Source organism: Balaenoptera borealis, assembly GCF_965194805.1.
Source record: "Balaenoptera borealis genome assembly, chromosome: 11".
Lineage (NCBI taxonomy): Eukaryota > Metazoa > Chordata > Mammalia > Artiodactyla > Balaenopteridae > Balaenoptera > Balaenoptera borealis.
In genome coordinates this window covers 63,919,960-63,941,124 of record NC_138868.1, presented here as the reverse complement: position 1 = coordinate 63,941,124, position 21,165 = coordinate 63,919,960, and the positions used below count along the sequence as shown (strand labels likewise).

General features: G+C 35.6%; 1 protein-coding gene and 1 long non-coding RNA gene across 4 annotated transcripts in view; both read left to right on the top strand.

Annotated features, from left to right (window-relative positions):
• DLG2 (discs large MAGUK scaffold protein 2) overlaps nt 1-21,165 on the top strand; it is a 2,068,078-nt gene that overhangs the window by 100,363 nt on the left and 1,946,550 nt on the right. The window lies entirely within an intron of this gene.
• LOC309606397 overlaps nt 1-21,165 on the top strand; it is a 41,118-nt gene extending 19,953 nt beyond the window's left edge. The window contains exon 2 of the long non-coding RNA XR_014231806.1: nt 1-21,165. This exon is cut by the window's left edge and continues 7,134 nt beyond it. This is a non-coding gene — a long non-coding RNA (uncharacterized lncRNA).

Below are 21,165 nucleotides of genomic sequence, written 5' to 3'. Positions count from 1 at the left end.
AATCAATGGGATGTGTTTGATGTGAAGACATATGAAGAATTGAGGGAGATGGAAAAATGTGTATTTTAGAACTTTGAAAAAGGGTAGAGCTGGGTGGGTGGATGGATTCTTACCTAATATTAATTCCAGCTCAGCCTAGTATAGTTGTGTCATGTTCAGCTCTCCATCTTAGGCCACTATTTCTCCTTATGGGATTTTTCCTTCTGGGATGAACAAAGGAGGAAGAAAATGAAGATGAGACGGGGAAAGAAGAAAGAGATATGTAAGGGAGTCATTATTTCTTAGTGAATGTGAGTTTTGGGGTCATATTATACTATAGTTAGTAATAAAACAAAACAGTAACTTCCATTTTACTCACAGCAATTTTTAGACTTTATAATTTTAACGTTATTTTCTGTAAACTTCAAGGACCATTGAACTATTTCAATGTTACTGTGTTTAGTAATGATCATATAAAATGTTAGATGCACTTAAGAGGAAGAAGAGATTTGAATTTGAATATCTGCTTTCTGTAGACATGTTAAATCTATAAACCAAGAGGTTCACTGTGGTTGTAGTGTGTGGGTGTCTTAGAATAAAAGTAATTCCAACATTATCCAGATGAATAGACAATAACAAAAATGAGCTTATTTCTAAGCAAGACCTATAATTGAGCTGGTGAGCATTTATTTCCTGACACATTTCTATGACTTCTCTGCATGTGCAGAGCAAATGTCTCTGACCCATATATACCATATTAATGGCACTGATATAGCATTTGATACATTTTCTTAAGTGATTCAGTCTTTTGTAAATGCCATTCTGACAGCAAGAAGCTGGTCCTAGGCCTGATTCTTTGTAATTTTCCTCAGTGACTTGGGTGACGGACTAGAGACCATGAACAACAAACTTGTGGATGGTATCAGGTGGTCATTGTAAGCACTGGGTTAGAATGCAAAATGATTCTGGCCAAATGGAAAGGAGAGTTCAAAATGGAACAAGTTTAAGTTTTGATGGGCTATTTATGATACCGCGTGATATATGATAGAGAAGAATTTGACATTGAAGTGAGAAGAAGCCAAGGACTGAGGAGTTGGTGGATGGCAATATGCCAATTGGAGAACCCACTGGCAAGTGGATGTCACATAGACTTCTTCGTACACCAATTACCATGTGTCTACTCTAAGAGTATGATATGAAGAAGTTGTGCTAGTATAACATGTATCACATTCAACAGAAATAAGCCAAAGATAGTGCTTTATTAAGGGATGATTTTTCCACTTTTGATGGTGATAGCAAAGTGAGCACTGTTTAACTTAAGGTATGTAATCTATAGATGTGGTTATGTTACCTATAGATAATAGGTCATATTATATTATTTATAGATACAGTATCCACTTGATGGTACTTGATGAAGATAATAAAATAATGTTTTTTATCTAGAATAAGAACTCTGCATTTTACTGTACAGTTAACTTTAGCATACATATTCACTCAACTAAAATACCTATCCAATGTGTTCTAATGTCTTCTATTTACTTTGCTGAGGGAGAGACAAGAATACCAGTATGGCCAATAAAATAATCTTTATTCTGCTCCAGGATGGAATTCTTTGTTATCTCATTTCTCTGATCCCTTCTGTCTTGTCCCAGCAGCTGTCTCTCACTTGAGCACTCTTTCCCCTATGCTTACACTCTGCTTGTACCTTGAGGATGGACACTCCTTGATTACAATCCAAACTCAAAATGGATCTCCTATTTTGTAACGTTATGATCCTCCCCGAGAAACACCAGGAAACAGCAGTTGAATATTTTAATTCTGCATATTGGTATGAGCAATGGATACTTCATTTTGAAACTTCAAGTTTTAAAGTGTTTTGTAAAAGCCATTTTTGGTGTTTAAATAATTAACTCATTGAACCTAAGGGATGAAACCTTAGGGATTTGTTGCTAAGATGTGCACAATCTCTTATTGACCTTTTTGAAAGGTGATCATTCAGGTTCTACTTGATTAGTAGCTGTAATGGGATGCTCAGTCTCCGAGGCAGCCCATCTTACTGTTGGATGAATTCAGTGGTTAAATTCTTATAATTTTTCTTAGGTAGATGTGATTGAATTCTTGAAGTTAATAACTCCAACCTATTGGCTTCTTATTGTTCTTACGATAAAGACAAATTCCTTATCATGCCCTACCAGTTCTTCATGGTCCGGCCCCTGCCTGCCTCTTCAGCTTCATATTGTATGATTTTTTTCTTTATCCAGTCAGTTCCAGCCACACTGGCCTTTTAGTTTTTCTTTCTTTGTTTTATTATTCCTTAAGGTCTTTGCATATGATGTTCCTTCAGCCTAGAAAGCTCTCTTGCCAATCTCCTTTGATCTTCCACTAAATTAACCTTTACTTTTTAGATTTCAGCACAATTATTTCTTCAGTTAATTCTTCCATGACCTTCTTGATTAGATCACACCTCCTCCCCCTGTTATATGTACTCATGGTGCTCTGTACCTCTTCTTTGTAGCTTGTACCATAATTGTGATTTTAATTAATCAGTGATTAATAGATGAATATCTTTTTAACCTATTACCCCTGTGTTTTTGTTCACTGTATGTTGTTAGCACTTAGCACTGAGCCTGCCACATGGCAGGTGTGAAAAAAATATTTGTTGAATGAAATGAATGAAATCATCATAAGTCTGCCTATGCCTTACATAGGAAAATTTCACTTCTTCTGCATGATAATGCTTCAAAAATTTTGAGAACGTAGAATGTTTTTCTTTCAGAAGAAAATGTTGCACATATCCTGTCCTTAAGTTGTCTTTCCTGTGACAAACCAGAGCCTTTCACTATTCTGGCTGCTTGCTCTCCTCTGCATGCATTCATATTGGTCAATGTGCTTTGTACAGTGAGGCAGTTGGTTCTGAAAATAATGCTCCAAAATTGTGAGATGCCTTTAGGTTCTAGAAATTCATGTTAGAAAAAGAAATAGCTTTTTTGAGCTGAATTAATCTCTAGAGTGTGATATTTTAAGCTTTTGGTTCATTTTACATGCATTAAGTTAATTTCCATATAGGTTGTCTTTTGAAGAAGAGAAATCCATTTCTGCAAATCTTGAAAATCACTGTGAAGTGTTTTGTGTAAGTTAAACGATGTGCTTCCAAATCATTAATAAAGAATAAATATTTCCTGGACAATATTTCACAATAAAAATCCACTTTCACTCTTTCTTGTGATTTAGGAGGAAACAAAGCAAATAGTGGGAATGTGCAAATTAAAGACCTTACATAAACTATGTTGCTTTTTACATCTTTCAACATAAAATAAAGATAATAAGTACACATATATGAGTGAGGCATTGTTAGCCTTTCTTATCTAGATTAATTAACAAATTAAGAAGGATTTATTGATTGTCTACTACTTGTCATATTAAGCTAGATACTATTTTTCTGTCTTAGAATAATAACTTATATTTCTGGTTATAAAGTTTATACAAATTCAAAGTAGACCATTTAGAAAATAAAGAGAACACAAAGATATTTACTCTCTGCCCAGATATAACTACTGTTAAATCTCTAGTGCATTTATTTTCATTTTTATGTTAACCCAATAAATATTGAGTGCATAGTATTTGCTACTTATTATTCTAGAAGCTAGAGATCCATAAATTCACAAAATAGATGAAATTCCTGTTCTCATGGAATTTATAACCTAGTGAGGGAGATATAAATTAAACAGATAAAATATTATATATGTCAGATGATGCACCATAAAAAATAAATCAGAGTAGGGAACTAAAGAATGTTATATAAGGTGAAAAGAGAAGACATTTCTGAAAAAGTGATATTGAGCAGAGAACTGAAGGAATCTCTCAGCAAATATATGGTTCTAGAATGAGTCAGGCAGAGAGAATAGGAAGTGCAAAAGCTGTGAGGCAGGAGTATGCATGGCCTATTGGAGAAACAGCAAGCATGTCAATGTGGCTGCAGCAGAGTGAGCAGAAGAGGGACAAGATCTGACTTATATTTTAAAACAGCGGTCCCCAACTTTTTTGGTACCAGGGACCGGTTTTGTGGAAGACAGTTTTTCCGCAGATGGGGGGGTGTGGCGATGGTTCAGGCAGTAATGCAAGCTTTGGTTCAGGCGGTAATGCAAGCAATGGGGAGCGATGGGGAGCAGCAGACGAAGCTTCTCTTGCTCGCCCGCTGCTCACCTCCTGCTGTGCGGCCCTGTTCCTAACAGGCTGCGGACTCAGGGGTTGGGGATCCCTGTTTTAAAAGACCCACACTGGATACTCTATGAAGGATAAGCTGTAGGGAAGGAGGTAGAAGTAGGGATACCAATCAGGAGGCTACTGTAATGGTACAGGAAAGAGAATATGGTGACTTAGACCAAAAAAGTGAGAAGTGGCTAGATGCTGGATATATTGTGATGGTAGAGGCATTGGGATTTGCTGATGGATCATAAGTGGGGGAGTGAGAGAAAGAAAAGTGTCAAATATAACTAATTTTTATTCTCAGTCTTTTAAAATTTAATTAAAAAGAAGTTTGAAAGCAGAAAAAAGTATAAAACATAACTGTATAGTATAATTAATATTTATAAAGCAAACATCTGTGTAACTATCATACAGATTTATAAATAGAATGTTAACACTACCCCAAAGCCTCACTTTTGTCTTTTCCCAGTTCCTAACTCTTTTCTTACTCTTAGAAGCATCCATTATTCTGAGTTTTATGTTTATCACTTTCTTGCTGTTCTTTAAACATTTATTGCTTCCCTAAAATATATATTTAGTTAGCTTGTTTATGAACATTATATAAATTGAATAATGCTTTATGTGTTCTTTTGGGTTTTTCTTCTTTTATACGGGATTATGTCTGTGAGATTCATCTATGTTGTAGGGAATAGTGTTAGTCTGTTCATTTTTATTGTTGTATGGTATTCCATTGTATGACTATGTCATAATGTATCCATTCTTCAGCTGTGGACAGCTATGAACTTTTTTGTATTTGTATCCTGGTGCACAAGGGTTTTTCTAGGGAATTTTTCTAAGAGGTGAATTTTTGGATTTTAGAATAAGTGATCCTTCTACTTAAGTAGTATGGCTAAACTGTTTTCAAAGTGGTTGTACCAATTTAGACTTCCAACAGCAGTTATTTCACATTATTCTATATCCTTGCCCAAACTTATATTATTAATATTTTTGTCAACCTAGTGGATGGGTATTGGCTCCTTGTGGTTTAATTTGCATGGCTTTGATTACTAACGAGGTTAAGAATTCATTGTATGTTTATTGGCTATTTATATATTATTTTTTTGTAAAGTGCCTGTTCAAGCCTCTTGATCATTTTTCTACTGGGCTGTCTTTTTGTTACTGATTTGTGGAAGTTGGTTATTAAATCCATGAATTAAGCTCATTGTTGTTATACATAATAAAGGTATCCTATTCCATGGCATGTTTTTTCACTATTTTTATAATATCTCTTTTACTTTATGGTTGGTACTTACTGTGTTTGGTTTAAAATTTTTCCCACTACCTGAGGTCATAAGTATATTCTCCTATATTTCTTTAAAGAGCTTCATAATTTTATCTTTCACATTTAGGCTTAACTTTTTCTTAAGACCAAACTCTTTAATGGTTTATTTTGCAAATGTGCTTCTTCTGAAATACTTAATTTATCACTTTTATGAGGTTCATTAATCTTTGGACTCTCTAAAGATAAAACACACTGAAGACATTTTCCAGGAGTATTTTATAAGCTTATGTAATATAGAAAAAGTATGTCAGCAGCCTAATCCAGGACACTGTCTCATTTTGAGGATTAAAAAAAAAACCTTCTAAATTCAAACTCTGCTTACTTTCATTTTTTCTTCTTGTTTGCATATGCTTTTTTTACTTAAAACAGTGGAGTGACTGAGCTAAAAATTGTGGTTCAGTTTTTCCCAGTACCCACACCAGCCTAGCTTTTAGGCTGTAAATTTATGATACAACAGAGAGGGCTATTTTGCTCAGAAAATTATTATTTCAAAAAAAATATTTTTTTCTAAGTGTTTATTTCTCCCCTCATTTGGAGCAGTGATAATTTACCAAAAAAATTTAACAAATCAATAAATGTTATAGAGGAAAATAAAATAGGTCAAGATAAAAAATGATAGGGTTGTTTTAGATAAGGTCACAGAAGGCTTCTCTGAGGAGGTGACATTTAAGCAGAAACGAAGTAAAATGAGGAGTTAAGACCTGAGAAGATCTTGGAGAAGGGAATTCCCAGTAGAGGGAGTAGCAACTTGCTGTAAGGTGGAAATGAGCAAAATAATGAGGCTGGAGTGGAGTGCAGTTTTAAATTTATTCAGTTTCTAGTTATACTTGAAAATGTTTTCAACATCAATTCTAAACCTGCTTGTTTTAATCCAATATGATGCACCTTATATACTGCCATCATATAATCTTTCTCAAGTACTTTTACCAACTCATCAGTAGCCTGTTCATAAACCTCCTGTTTACTAGTTGTTTCTATTATTTATTGATTTATTGTTGGCCTGTCAATATGACTAAGGAAAGTCATTAACCATGGTTAATTAAATTTAACCCCTGTTTTTTTTGACCCTGGGGTATGATAGAGTTGTCTCCTTGAGAAACCTCTCCATCAAAAATCAGCATCTTCAGTTTGGAATGTCTGACACTGAGACTTTTACTTTGGGGCACATATTTGTAACCACGTCATTTTTTTTTTTTCTTTCTATACCTTAACAATGGGGTCTATTTCTCTCTAACAGCAGTTGTTTGAGCCACTTATTTTTTTGTACACAGCAGCCAAAAGAAGATGACTGTTTATCCTTGTGAGGTACCATCTCAGGGCCACTCAGTGAATTTTAGTATGCCATGTAGGCTATATTTAAAGCTACACCATCCCAAACATACCCTCCAAATTTGATGAAAATGCCTAACTGCTTTCATATGCCTAACTGCTTTCATATGACATGGAAAAAAGCAAACAGAAACTTAATTTTATTTTTATATATTTACTTTATGTACTTAAAAAAAGGAATTTGAAACAATGAAAAGCAACACAAATTGTAAAAATGCAAATATCAATAGGATGTCAGTATTAAAGGCAAATGGGAATACAAATGAGTACGGGATACTTTAGTCATGACTACCTGATTTGAACTGTACTAGAGTATGTTTTCAACACCTCAGTATGTCCAGACATCTTAATCCATTTAGATGGTTCATTTTCAGTGTTACAAGTAGTCATACCTAGCAAGTAGTCATACCTAGCAAAAGTGTATATTGATTTTGAATTCAAAGTTTATAAGTAGAATTGGACAAAATTACAAAGCTATTTTCATTGAACTCTTAGGAATCCTAAAACCACCTTTTAAAAAAGTCTTTATTAAAATTCATGTTGAAATAGTAAAATGATTCTACTAGGAAACTATGTCCTTTAATGATAAGTATTTGAAATAAGTCCTATGTTTTTCTTCATGCTGTCCTGTTTCTTCCTTATGGTTTTATAACTTCTGTTATCTTTTTAATCAATTTAAATTCTGTTATTTTAAAGTCTATTTCAGATTGTTTTCTTTTCTCAGGTTCCTGGGGTGCTCATCCTTCTGTTTGTTGTGTCTGCTGTCTTTCATGGTGGATTATTGTCCCCTGTGTTTTGTGAATTTAGATGTTAAATGATAAGTTTTAAAATCTATGTTTATTTATACTATCCTGAATGTAAACATGAGGTTTCTGGAGCAGAGATCAAAGCTATTATTTCTTTTTTTCTTATTTCTTTATTTCAGTACTAATATCTCTTTTATCAGTAACTGCATTAGTTCTCCTTGCCTCACTTCTTTCCTCCTTCTAGGGTGAGGTGATGAGAGCCGAAGTCACTCTACATGTACTGAAGTCTGTACTGCAGGAGGGAAACTCTTTAGTTGCAATTCTTGCAGTTTATATGGGATGGTTTAAATAGCTGTCACACTCCCTTCCAGAGAGAGGGTGAGAAACCCAATCTCTCTAATGTAAATAAGAAGAAAAGAAAGAGAAAGGGAAGGTTTCTGGGTTCTTACCCTTTGGAATGTAACTACATGTCTCCAGGGAGAAGATAAGACTACTTACTGTCTCTGGGCTTACAATGCCTAGAATATCTCTATGTCTCATCCCCCTGTGAAAGCTAAACACATACTCCCAGGAAGGTAAATCTCTCAGAAGTTCTCTCACTATTCAGTCATCATTTAACTTCTAAGACGTGTTATCTAACTCAGTATCCAGTAAAATTTGCTCAGAAAGCCCTAACCATGTAGAAACATACTACATGAGGAAAATACTCATTTCTTGGCAATAACATCTTCAGTGGAACTCTTTTTATTCGCTCCTATGGGAATCCCACGTGGCCTAGCTTATAAGAATTTTTATCCAAAATTGTTTTGCTTTTGCTTCTTCCAAGTACCCCAGGGATATCACTGGGCCAGGATATATATATATATTTTTTTAAGTTAAGTTATTGGGTTGGGGATTTCTGTTAATAAACAGGCAGTTTAATTTGGTTTCCATACTTTTGTAATTTCCCATCTGAGACACTTTACCTACCTTGTGGATATCTGGGGAGAAAATGTTCCAAGCAGAAGGAATAGTAAAGGCAAAACTTGCGAGTGTTAGAAGGACCGTGTGGCTGGAGGGTGGGTGACTGACGGGCAAAATGGCAAGAATGAAGTTAGAGAGGTAGTGGGAGCTTGTAGGACTTTGGATTTTATGCCAAGTGATATGGGAAGCCACTGGATGCCTTGGAGCAGAGAAGGGGCATAATCTGACTTTTGATTTAAATGGGTCTTTTTCACCGTTGTGTTAAAAATGGGTTATATAGATGGATAACTGGTAGGATTATCATGTTCAGTACTGATTCCCTTCAGCCTGTAAGAGAGAAGTTGACTTCTTTTAGAGCTCCATGGAAACCAAAAAGTTAAGGCAATCAATCCTGGTAGAATGCTTTAGTGGCAAAAATAGGTCACTAGCCTGCCACATCATATAATAGCAGCTACAAGCCTTATACCCTAACTCCTACAGGAGAGGCTGCTGTCTCCTAACTGAAGAATGCCAGTGTTGATGGAAGAGGGTTGAAGGCCAAGTTTCTACCATGACATAATTATTATATTTGGATCCCTCGGGGATCATACCAGGGTAGAGATTGGTGCCTTCCTAATTAGGTACCTTAAAAGTTCTACAACCCAATGGCTAGAGTTTGATGTCCAGTCCTGTTAGATCCTTGTTCGTTACCTCAGAATTCAATGGGCAAAGAGGAACTCATGCTAACGCACATGCTTGTTTCTTTTGCTATAAATTTCCTGAAGTAAAAGCTGTTCCAGAAGGCCTGGTGTTTGATTGTTTGCTCTTGTTTTCATGACAAAGACTCAAAGGGTGGGACAGGGGTGGAGTATGGGTAGGAGCAGGGAGAGCAATAAAGTAGCTATTGAAATTACTCAGATGAGAGATGATGGCTTCTTTTACCAAGATGGTGGGGTAGAGGTGGTGAGAAGCAGTCATATTTGAGCTATATTTAGAAGGAAGAGCTGTTAGGATTTGCTGATGGAATGAAAGTGAGAGAAAGAGAAGAGCTATAATAATTTCATGGTTCTTGTTTTGCCCAGTTGGAGGAAGCAAGTTTCCATTTATTGAGGTGGGAAGAGTATGCACACTCAATAAATGTATATTGAATGAAGTAATAAAGGGAAATGAATAGAAGATTGAAAAATGTGTATAAACATAAGATCCTGTACCATCAATATGTTGTTGGTAACTAAACTAAAAGCTTAAAAAGAAGGCAGGGTCTATTTCGTTCACCACTGTATATCTAGCAATGAATATAGTACCTTGTATATAATGCAGTCTGTCTATATCTGTCTTTCTGTCTGTATCTCTGTCTCTGTGTCTGTCTGTCTCTGTGTATATATGTATATGTATTTTGAATAAATGGATGAGTGTAGGAATGAAGAGATGGATGGATGTGACTGACATACTTTGCTCTTTAGGGCGCTGCAGAAATGTCACAGCGAATACTGATTATATTGTCTTGATACCAACATAAGTCCTTTTTTGGTTTGGGAGAGGCTTATGTTTTGTCCTTGTACTTGTGCTTATGGTCTTGGCACAACATTATAACTCAATGAGATTAATTTTTCAATATTCAGTACAGCAAATATTTTCTGTCCAGAGGAACTTTATTGTGCAAATACTGCAGAAAACTACAAATTATCACTCTGTTTTTGTCTTCTCCTGATAATAATAATACTTTACCCTTAAAAAAATTGCTTAGCATTTAAGAGTACATTCACAGTTGTATGAGACATGCAGGATGGGCGTTATTAATAGTTATTTTAGTTAACAGAGATCTGAGATCAGAAGTATCTTGCTCTAGGTCACAGAACTAGTAAGCTATGATGCCCTGATTTAAATTGAGTTTATTCAGCTAAACAATTCTGCCTCTTAACCAGCTGTAGCAGTGGTAGCGTCGGTATCTGAAACTAAGTACTTTGTGTTGGGCACAAGAGAGCTGTGACCTACCCAGGCAGGTGATATAGCAGAGGACAGAGGTGTGAATCCTGGCCTAAAATTTCTTTAGCAAGTTATTTTATTCACTTCTCTAAGACTCAATTTATTCATCTGAAAAATGGGTACAAATCTACTTTCTCAAGGGTTTCTCTGAGAGTTGAATAAGATAGTGTATTAGGGCTTCCCTGGTGGCACAGTGGTTGAGAGTCTGCCTGCCAATGCAGGGGACATGGGTTCGAGCCCTGGTCTGGGGGGATCCCACATGCCGCAGAGCAGCTAGGCCCGTGAGCCACAGCTACTGAGCCTGTGCGTCTGGAGCCTGTGCTCCGCAACAAGAGAGGCCGCAGTAGTGAGAGGCCCATGCACCGCGATGAAGAGTGGCCCCCGCTTGCCGCAACTGGAGAATGCCCTTGCACAGAAACGACCCAACACAGCCAAATATAAATAAATAAATTTTAAAAAAGATAGTGTATTAAATACGTAGTATAGTACTTGCCTTACAGTACATACCAAGATAATAGTACCTGACATTATTATTATATGCTCAAGCCCTCTCCATTGTCACCGTCTGTCTCTAGTACCATCAGTACCAATATCTGGGGGTGATTTTTGTTTTCTTTTTTATCTGCTCCACACATACCTCATTTCTGTATCTTCCTTTTCTCTCTCCTTAACCTTGCATGGTATATTAATATACTGTGAATCTTCTGCTGTTTTCTATTTCTATAGACATTATCTATTAATGACACTTCAAAATTCTGAGGGATGTTCAAGGAAAACACAGTATTGCCTAATTTTCTCCTGACTGAATTTTCATTTTTTAACAGTTTGCAGTTTTTTAAAAAAATAATTAATTAATTTATCTGCACCGGGTCTTTAGTTGTGGCATGAGGGATCTAGTTCCCTGACCAGGGGTTGAACCTGGGACCCCTGCGTTGGGAGCGCAGAGTCTTAACCACTGGACCATCAGTGAAGTCCCCCAGTTTGCAGTTTTTATTGACTGATTAAATTATCAATAGTATAAGGCCCCTGAAACAAAGAATGTATCCAATCTTCGGTGTTCTATAGATCATCTAGATTGTTTTTTATTCTTAGCTCCAAAGCATGACCCACTCCAGTCCCAAATTCTGCATGTGGTGAATAGATCTAACTGGGATATTTTCCCCATCAACTTTGGCAATACTGTCCATATCCTTTCAGTTCAGTTCAACAAACATTTATTGAGCTCCTACTGTCAGTTAGCAATTGCATCATCTGCAAGTAGAGACCTCAATATTGTGCTTGAAGAAATAAAAAAATTTCCCCTTCAAAACAAGAAGTCCAGAGGAAAACAAGCCAGAACTGATACAATGATTCCATTATTCCCTCAATTTCCCAGCTTCCTACTATCTTTCCAGTCCACTGTTCACAGCATGTAGCTTTTGTCTTCATGCCTGTCATCTCATGAAGCAAGATAGCTACTATTCCAGTGTCACGTGCAAATTGCAGCCTAGAAGTATAAGAAATAAGGGGGAAAAATTGCCAGTATTAAATGGGGAAAACAAAATCTTGTGACCATTGTTCAGAACTGAATCACAGTCACAAAGCTCCTCTATCTGAAAGGCAGAAAAAAAAAAAAACCAGGAAAACGGATTTGGGATAGGTAACTGGCAGTATTTGTTACTTCCCTTTCCCACAGTCTAGTAAAGGAGAAAAACAGAAATTATTATGAAAAGATGTGGTAATATTGACAAATTGATAATAATATTCGAAATGTAATATGATGGGAACACAAAAAGAGGAGGGAAGGGACTAACTTAACTCTCAGTTCAATTCACCAGCAGTTATTGAAGGCTATATTACTCTTGGAGATGCAAAGAAGAGTAAAACAGATTTCTTCATTCTGGGGAGTGTATTAGTCTGCTAGGGCTGCCATAACAAAATACCAGAGATGGGGTGACTTAAATGACAGAAATTTAATTTCTTACAGTTCTAGAGACTGAAAGTTCAGGCTCAAGGTGCCAGCAGTGTTGGTGTCTGGTGAAAGCTCTTCTCTTGGGTTACAGAGAGCTGACTTCTTGCTGTCTGCTCACATGTACTCTTTGTTCTCAAGGAGAGAGAGAGAAGAAATTCTTTGGTATCTCTTCTTATAAGGATACTTACAGTATCAGATAAGGGCTCCACCCTTATGACCTCATTTAACCTTAATTACTTCCTTAGAAGCTCCATCTCTAAGTACAGTCCTACTGGGGGTTAGGGCTTCAACTTATGAATTTTGGGAGGACAGAGACATTCTGTCCAAAGCAGGGAGTTATCACATGCTAGACTGACATGTCCCCTCAGCAGTTTCCATCACCTTTCTGAGGCTAAGTATGGCTTGGAAAAGTGAAGATAGTAGAGATATTGGAGATAAAAGTCAGGGAATATTTTTCCTGGTCTAAGTAAACACAATAAAACCATTAAAAAATAGCTGAGTCCCTCTCATCTCTGGCCTCCCTAGTTCCAGGTGCTCAAGGACTTTTCTCACTGTCATAGCATTGCTGTGATATGGACTCTAAACATGGCAGCACACTCAGATTTAAGTATAATAGAGATCACCCAGGAAACTGCTAAACTATTTTTTGCCCAATGTCATGTTTTCCTTTCTTCTCTTTCCTTGTAGAAATAAGTTTTGTCACAATTGTCAATAAACCTGAAAGAAGAGAGAAATCTGCTTTTTGTCTCAACTATATTCTTTTTTTCCTCTTCTGTTCATTTCAGCAAGCATCCTGACACATTAAAATGGAGTATATAATAAACTTGAGGCTGAAAAAAGAAACCAAGAGAAGAAAAATGACAGGAAGGGTGTTTTACATCACATAGAGAGAAATGACCTTAATATATATCTATTCTACAGCCTTTCTGTCTTTATATATGCTGGATTCCCTAGTGTATAAAACTTCTGTAGGAACACAAGTTCAACTCAAATAACTGCTGTTTCTATTTGAATAGTAAAGTTTAGGAATAGAAGCTGCTAAAAGAAAAATATATTTGTGGAGGTTCTCTGAAAAGTTACCCTTCATTTTCTAGTGCAGGTCAACAAATAAGCACCACCAAAATTGAAATCAGAGTAAAAAAAAAGTGACCCAAACCCAAAACAAATGAAACTATACAATCCCAAATAAAAATTTACCACTAGCAACACCAACAACAAGCCTCACAAATAAATATAAATTACAAAACCCCCAATTATGTTCTTTGTTTTTAAAAGCAGGAACTTTCAGGACTCTCCATAAAGAGCAGACAACTAGAATCTCTCTTCGTGATCCTGTGATGGAGAACAATTGTGAAGAAATTAGGGCAGAGACAAGACAGATTGATCAAAATATTGAAAAGTGAAGGCTGATTCTGTAAAATAAGAATATGGGTTATCCAAGATGCAAAGGCCCAGAGTGAATTTGTATGGTACAAAAGGAATTATAACCAGGTGTTCTCAGTTTCCTTTCAGAACTACATAAAAATCAACAAAATAAAAAAGTAAAATCTAAATGTATTAGGTGCTTACTATATAACTGATACTGTACTGTATACATATTATCTAGTTTAATCTTCACAGTAATTCAGTGACATATTTTTACTATTCTGATTTAATAAATGTGGATATTGAGGCTAAGAGAAGTTAAGAAGCTTGTAAGAAGTACAAATAGTAGCAAGTAGGAGTCAGGATCAGGATCTGAAACATGCAAGAGTGATAGAAAGAGTATTGTAGTCAGAAGTAGAAGATTTTTTTTTTTAAAGATTTAATTTTATTTATTTATTTTTGGCTGCATTGGGTCCTTTGTTGCTGTGCGCGGGCTTTCTCTAGTAGCGGCGAGCGAGGGCTGCTCTTCATCGCGGTGCACGGGCTTCTCATTGCAGTGGCTTCTCTTGTTGCAGAGCACGGGCTCTAGGCTCACGGGCTTCAGTAGTTGCAGCACACGGGCTCAGTAGTTGTGGCTCGTGGGCTGTAGAGAGCAGGCTCTAGAGAGCAGGCTCAGTATTTGTGGCACACGAGCTTAGTTGCTTCGCGGTATGTGGGGTTTTTCTGGACCAGGGCTTGAACCCGTGTCCCCTTCTAACACATTAGAAGATGTTAAAGCTTCAAAATTAGGGAAAGTTTGGTGTGTTTGTGTATTTGAAAGAAAACTATTGTGGCTGATATTTAATAACAAGCCTGATGAAGTAGGCAAGGCTAGATAAATAAGACCTTTCTTTTATGCCAAGTGAAGAATTTTGTTTTTTTATCCTAACGGCATTAAGAAGCCTTTAAGCAGGAGAGTGACATGATCCAGTTTAATATTTTAAGATTACTCTGGCTATAGTTGATTGGGTGAGTGAGTAGTGGTTACTGAGTGAGCAGTGAAATCAGGTATCTGTTGCAGTATTGTGAAGTAAGAGATGATGGTGACCTAGCCTGGTGATGGAGACAAAGAGAAGTGGATAGATTCAAGATACATATTTTCAGGTAGTATTTATGGGATTTGATAATGAGTTAGCTGTGGGTTAGTGGTGGAGAGGTTGAAGACGTTATCAAGGCTAACGTCTAGACTTCTGGCAAGAGTAACTGGGTTGATGGATGTGTCATTTGCAGATATGGATTAGATTGGAAGATGAAGTCTGAGATGCCTGTGAGAGGTACAGGTGGAGGTGTCATGTAGGTAGTTGCATATGTAGATTTGGAACCTAAAAGATAATTTGGGGTTGGTGATACATATTTGGAAGCTGTTAATATATAGATACTATTTAAAACAATGAAAGTGATTGAGATTTCCTAGGAAGAGAGTTTAGAGTGAGGAGAGGATTTGGAAAAAAATCTCTGAACAGCTCAAATATTTAGAAATATGGAGGAAAAGAAACAGGCAAAGGAGTCATAAAAAGAAAAACAAGAAGAGTAGGAAGAAAACAGAGGTTATGATGTTTTACAGGGGCGTTATATTATGGAAACCAAGAAAATAAAAGAAGAAAAGAGAATTCAACTCCTTTGAAAGCTTCTGAAAAGTCAGATAAGACTCATGGAAAACAGTAGATAAGTTAGACATTTGTGAAAGTATTTATAGTGTCATGATGGAAGTAAAAGCCAGGTTGGTGTAGGTTGAAGAGTGAACTGAGTTCTGTTACCAGCAAAATTGCAGATAAGGTGTCCTGATAAAACCTCTAATGTAAAATACCTACAAATACTAGGTAAAGTAGCAACAATAATTTTAAATGCACAAGTGAGCTCACAAGGAAGTAAAGGAAATCCCTGGAGGCCAAAAAAGAAATGGAGTTGGAAATCAGAGTTGTAGGTGGTTGCTGATATCATGACTGTCCCTGAGGGCATTTGCTGATTTTGGTAAACTTTTAATGACCACAGCAGTGCAGGAGAAAAATCCCTGCATTCGCATAGGTGGGAAAGTATCACCGAGAATACACATAAAGCTATGTCTTTTACTTTATGATTAATATGAGGATAGAGTTGAAAAAAATATATCTCCCTGTCAACTAAGGAAGATTAAAAGGCAAATTGTCTCCTGGCCTGGACTCTGAGAAGAAATCAATAGAAATATCAAGGCAATATATGCCTTGAGAATTGGTAACTACTCATATCACTTTCAGGTTAGAATTTGTGTCATTTTTGTTGTCCAAGCAATCTAGAGCTGAGAAGAAAAAAAAAAAAACTTGATGTAGTTCCAGTTTGATAGCACTCTTAGGTGACTGGCAAAAGCAAATGCATATCATCCTTCACTGAATGCAGCTTCAGTCCAGGCTTGTCCCTCAGAAAATTTTCAATAAAAGGTGAATTGAGAATCCAAACTACAAAATAACTGAGAAATAAGTTGCCATGAGTGAGACATAGCAGAAAATATTCCTAAGCTCTTCAGATAATGTTGAAAATGTTTAAATAAAGGACAGACTCTCCAAGAAAGGGACAAATACAATAATAAAGATTCAGCAGGTTAGGAAATACAAAATAGAACTTCTAAAAGTGAAAATTATAATAATTGAAATAAAAAAGCAGATGACATAAGTGAAGATTAGACTAAAGAAAATTAAAGATTAATGAAATAAAAAATGGAGTTGCAGAAATTGTCACAAAGAGATAAAAATCATTAAAGAGAGTTTACGAGACGTGGAGGTTAGAAAGAGAAGGTCTGACATGTCTCATTGGAATTCCAGAAGAAAAGACTAGAAAAAATGTGGCGGAAGCACTTTGTGAGACCTGGATAAGAATATTCCAGAATTGATGGAACACATAATTCTCTGTTTCAGGAAGCACAGGAAATCCCAACCAAGAAAAATAAGTAGAAAAGAAGAAAGGATGTAAATTAAGGAGCCAAGAGTCCAATTCAGGAAGTTAGGAAAAGGACAGAATAAACTCAATAAATAAGAAAGAAGGAAATAATAAGGTGGAGAATATGTTGAAAAAGAAGGCAAACAGAATAAAGATAAGATTAAAGTAAATCAGTTTCTGAGCTGTTAAATAACACAGAGAGGGAGGGAGCAGGGAAGAAAGAGGAAGGGAGGGAGTTAGGAAAGGGGAAGGAAAGCAAGCAAGCAAGAAGAGAGACAATTTAGAAATGAAAAATTCAAACTACTTTAAATGTGCAAGTGCTTGATAAGCTAAAAGGAAAGAAAGGAGCAAGACTGTGTGTAAATGGTTCAAGTATAGTTGCTAAGTGGATTTATGGTGTTATTTCCCTGAAAGCAATAAAGTTAAGATAGATTTGGAGTATTGTGTCCTCCAAACCGTTCCCTTATCTGAAGCTATTTGCCTGGGTCCTAAATAGAGGCTTTCTATCTGTATGGAAGTATTTAGATTCTCCAGGCAAGAGTGGGATATTTCATTCTTACTGATATAATTTCAAAAGCAGTCTCTGATCATCTATGATTTTATAGTACAAAGTTTCTTGGTGAATAAGAAAGCAGTCCTCATCCAAAGAAAGGAGTTGTTATGATCCTTTATAGCTGCAGCATTTTCTTGGGAGAAATAGTTTTTCCTATTAACATTGCAGCAGGCTTTATCTGCTTCTCTTATTCCATTGAGGTGAATGACAGGACAAATTTGTGGTGTCTGAATTATTATTATTTTTTTTTTACTTTCTTACCCCAAATCTGGTCTCAGGGCCTCTGCTCATCATCCAAAATTTCAAGGAGAATTGAGGAAATTCCAGAATATTGAATATAATGTTTTAAAAAAGAAAAGTTTCCACAAACTAGGAAACTTTATGTTGTTCCTTATCAATATTCTAACTTATATGAGAAATTCATTGATATCCTTTTGTCATAGGGTTTTTTAGATTGGTAGATCAGCAAAATTAGTCCTCATCTTTGTAATGTGCTTTCAAGTGTACAAATTGCTTTAATTTTTATTATCTCATTTGTTTCTCACTATGAACTTCTGAATTTTCATATTAGGAATTGAGGTTAAGAAAGGCTAAGTAATTGCTCAGGGTCATGTAGCAGATTTACGTCTCTAAGGTCTATGATTTGTCCACTGATCCATGCTGCCTTTAAGTTCAAACAATTCCTGGAACTATTTGACATTTGAGAAAACATTTGCAAGGAGCAAGGTTGATATCAATTTGAGATATGATTGTTTTTTGTTTCTGTATCTCAAAATTGTTCTTCTCCCCTCCCCATTTTTATTGTTATACAACTCTAATTTCAGTTAAAGTTCCAAAATGAAAATTCTCAAGCATTTTCCAACCCTGGGTATTTAACCATGTTCATAATTGTGTTTGGGAAGTTTTAAGCTTCAAATTTTCACATGGGTGTTTAGAGTAATGAGTGAGGGGCCACAAATAAATAATGAATGTTACATTAGTTTTCTAGGGCTGCTGTAACAAATGATACAGACTGGGTGGCTTTAACAACAGAAATTAATTTTCTCACAATTCTGGAGGTTAGATGTTCAAGATCCAAATGTCATTAGGGTTGGTTTCTTCTGAACCTCTCTCCATGGCTTTCAGATGGCTGTCTTCTCTCTTTGTCTTCAGGTAATATTTCCTCTGTGTGTATGTATCCTAATCTCCTCTTTTTATAAGGACACTAGTCATATTGGATTAGCTTCCATCCTAATGACCTCATTTGACTTAAATACTTCTTTAAAGATCCTATCTCCAAAGTCAGATTTTTAAGTACTGGGAGTTAGGACTTAAAAATAAGAATTTGGGGGGACACAATTCAGTGCATAACAAGTATGTTGTTCATTATTATATTTCTGGAGTCTACCAAAGTTTCTAGAACTTAGTATTTGTTGAATGAAAAAACAGAAAATTAAATTATCAGGATGAGAGAAGTTTGAAGACTTAAAATGAGAACTGCAAGATTAGTTAGGCAACTAGTCAATTGGATGGCTGATTAGAACTTCTATATAGGGTTAACTGTGATATGAGGAGAAAAAGCATGAAGTAGCAGAATTTTGATTAATGTATGGTTATAAAATTTCCAGTGTTATTTTTGAGGCAAGGACATAGTAAACTTAAGATTTGATAGCAGCCAGGGTACTGTCAGTTAGAGGGACTCCTTCCCCCAAAAGGGTGGATAGTTTAAGATGATCTTCCAGCTTTTGGGATAACCATTTCTGACTTCAGCCATTCACTTTTATATTCCTCCTAATCAGTGTGTAGTCAAAATTTGATCTGTTTTACTTAGCAAAGTCAGATTACCTGAAATAAAACAAAGGGCTAAATTTCTTATATGAATAATTAAATTTAGAAGCCAATTTAGTTATACATAAAAGATTAAGTGGAACAGTTACCTGCTGAAAATTATACTACAATTTGACTTTTTATACAATCAGCGCACATTCTGTTGTGTCTTTCTTCTTTCTAAATAATGTAAAATCGCCATGATTCATTAGTATAAAAGGTTTTGTTAAAATGGCAGAATGTATTTCTTTTCTTTAATATGAAATAGTGTTTTCTTAAAAGTTTTTTATTTAGAAATAAATTTATGTTCTAAATTTAAAAAAGAATAAATTTATGGCAGTGAAAATACTCTGTATGGTACTGTAATGATGGGTATGTCATTATACATTTTTGTTTAAACCCATAGAATATATAACACCAAGAGTAACCAGTAATGTAAACTATGGACTTTGGGTGATTATGATATGTCAGTGTTGATCCTTCAGTTGTAAAAATGTACCACTCTGATGGGGGAATATTGATAATGGGGGAAGCTATGTATGTGTGGGGGTAAGGGGTACATGGGAAATCCCTGTATCTTTCCCTCACACCCCCCAACTGGTGCCACTGAGTAATATCTTTTCTAACATGGCTCCATCAGGACACAGTGGAGATAGCGTAGACATTAGAGTTAGACTCATCTGGGTTCGCACTGTGGTTTCATCATTTATACTCTATGATCTAGTTAAGTTTTTAAAGCCTTATGAGATTGTAAAATGTGAAAAATACTATTCTATCTTAGAGAGTTGGAGTGAGGATTAAATAAGGTGTTTATAAAGTGCCTAGAACATTTACCTAATCAATAGTATTTACTAAATAAATGGAAGCTATTATTATAACTGATTAGTTTTAACCAATTAACTTTTATGAGACTTTCAAAGCAGTATATCTTTATTATGATAAGAATTGTTAATTTTTTAAAGACTCTGAGCAACATTTTGCAATCTCAGAAGTAAAATACGACTAACTTCTTTTAGAAATCTATAACAAAACAACTTCCTTCAAAGTTAACATTAAATGGCACTATTATTTCCTGTGCTAATTAATAGAGCTTATTTTGGATTTGACCTGTCAACATGGTGTGGTAGATTGTACATTTTGTGGAGGCATGTTAACTGTCAGACTAGAAATGCCTAGTGAATTTAAAAGATCTTTAAATGTTCTCAAACATTTTGTCTTTAATGTGTCTCACTTTAAAGTAACTCTAAACACTATACCAACACTGTATTTTTCAAACAGATAAATTCAGAATGTGATAGTTTGTAAGGTAAATTTTTTTCTTTTACTTAAGGGGTAAGGAATTCTTTAAAAAACAAAGCCACAAGTTATATTGTAAGAAATGGGATGTGTGTGGCTTTGGGCAAATTGTTTATTATCTCTGTGCTCATTTGTAGAATGGATATAGTGCACCCATTGCATAGAATCTTTTAAGATACTGAATTCCTCAACAACATGCTATTTAAGATACACCAGGTACAGGGTCTGCTGGGGAAGTTTGTACAGGTTGGTCTATCATTGTTTCTTGCACATTTATACCCTGGATTTCTGTTGTTTTATCTGTTCTTTTCCTTTGTTTATCTATTTTTGTCTTATTGTTTTAAATTCTGCCTCCTAATCCATTTTATTTTCTCATGAATATATTATTCTTTATATTATATTGTTATATTATATTCTTAATTTATAGCCTTTGAATTTCCTTCTCAATCTGCATTTTGGTTAATTTTCACTATATACTTTTTGTTTTATTTTCTTTATTTTAATATTTTTATCTTTGGTAACTTTATGTTTAAATTTTTATTTCATTGATTTTTAAAAAATTTTTATTTATTTATTTATTTTTTTATGGCTGTATTGGGTCTTCGTTTCTGTGCGAGGGCTTTCTCTACTTGTGGCAAGCAGGGGCCACTCTTCATCGCGGTGCGCGGGCCTCTCACTATTGTGGCCTCTCTTGTTGCGGAGGACAGGCTCCAGACGCGCAGGCTCAGTACTTGTG